This window comes from Zingiber officinale, chromosome 10A (assembly GCF_018446385.1).
Source record: "Zingiber officinale cultivar Zhangliang chromosome 10A, Zo_v1.1, whole genome shotgun sequence".
In the NCBI taxonomy this organism is placed as follows: domain Eukaryota; kingdom Viridiplantae; phylum Streptophyta; class Magnoliopsida; order Zingiberales; family Zingiberaceae; genus Zingiber; species Zingiber officinale.
In genome coordinates, this window is record NC_056004.1 from 45,761,523 (window position 1) to 45,763,178 (window position 1,656).

General features: G+C 33.4%; 1 non-coding gene across 1 annotated transcript; it reads left to right on the forward strand.

Moving 5' to 3' along the window:
- Positions 1-370: 370 nt before the first annotated feature.
- On the forward strand, positions 371-479 carry LOC122028351. Its single transcript, XR_006124748.1, has one exon. It is a non-coding gene; the product is annotated as a small nucleolar RNA R71 (small nucleolar RNA).
- The last annotated feature ends 1,177 nt before the right edge of the window (positions 480-1,656 follow it).

Here is a 1,656-nt window from a genome sequence, read left to right on the forward strand (position 1 = left end):
GGTTGTAATGGAGGAGGGTCTTGCTTAAACCATTTTGAAGTCAATCTCTCTAACTTAGCCTCCAATAGTTCGAACCCCTCGTTTAGTGACTTGCTGATGTTTTCAGTATGATTTTCAATATACTCGGGTGATTGTACTAAATCTTGCTTGACTTTCTCAACTACATTAATGGCTTGCATATCTGGGATTCTTGAAGGTGTCTTCAAATTTTCATTTGACCATTCTTGGAGGTTCAATGTCACTTGATTAATTAATGTATATACTTCATCTAATTTTTTTTATAAAAGAACCTCAAGATGATGAATCCAATAAAGACTTATTTGAGAAAGAAATTTCCATGTAGAATATGTGCATTGTCAGCTATCTTTCTAAACCATAATGAGGACACTGTTTTAATAAATCTTTGAATATGTCCCATGCTTCAAATAGTAATTCTCCATCCGCTGAGCAAAATTTGTGATACAATTCCACATATGCATTGTTCTTCTTAGAGGGAAAAATTGATTCAGAAATCGCTGCTCCAATTGTTCCAAACTTGTGATGCTTTGTGGATGAAGAGAATAAAATCAAGTCTTTGCTTTATCCTTGATACTGAAAGGGAATACCATCAATTGAACTACATCCACAAACACTCCTTCACAATTTACCATGTTGCAATATTCAAGAATTTCTTCAAGGTGTAAGTATGGATTTTATGATACTTCTCCAAATTTGTGATCTTGTATCATGATAATTAACTCTGGGTCTAGTTGGAAACTTCTTGCATCGATATGAGGTTGCACAATGGGAGATATAAATCATAGAAATAGGTGCAGAAAATTCTCTTAGCGGCCTACTTGACATGTTAATACTCATGGATACACAAAAATGTAAAGATTAAATAAAATAGAACAAAATTCAGAATTAAGAGCAAGAAAGAAAATGCAAAAATTAAGGAAAGAAAAAAAAGAACTATAAATTAATAATAAGGAAAGTAAATGCAGAAATAAAAACAAACAAGGAAATAAAAAATCTATTAACAAGTATAGAATAACTCATATACTAATCAACTAATGTTAATGCGAACAGTCTCCGAAAATAGTGCCAAAACTTGTTACGTATCCATAAGTGCATGGAAATGTCATCAGTAATATAAAAGATTGTCGAATCCACAGGGACTATTGATTAAGCACTAATTGACTTCACACGATGAGTTATCTAGATAATCGAAAGGTAGCTTACAAACGCTAGTAAGAGAGAGAGAAGGGAAGAAGAGAGAGAGAGAGATTAAGAGAAGAGAAGGAGAGATTGAGTAGAAGTCTAGGGGTGTAAGTGATTGTGGTTGGTTTGGGAAGGCAACTGTAAAATACCAAAAAAGGGCGAATAACAATAAGAGAATTTTCCGAAATTTTTAGAAATTTTCTGGAAATTTTTCGGAGCTTGTACGCTGGGTTGAGGGGACGAATTTATGGGTACGGATAAAGCCTGTTTAGGATACTCGTTTAAGTGAGGAAATATTTTATTTAATATAAAATACCAAAAAGGGAAAATAACAATAAGGGAATTTTCCAGAATTTTTAAAAATTTTATGGGAATTTTTCGGAGCTCGTATGCCGGGTTTTGAGGGGACGAATTTATGGGTACGAATAAAGCCTATTTAGGATACTCGCTTAAGTG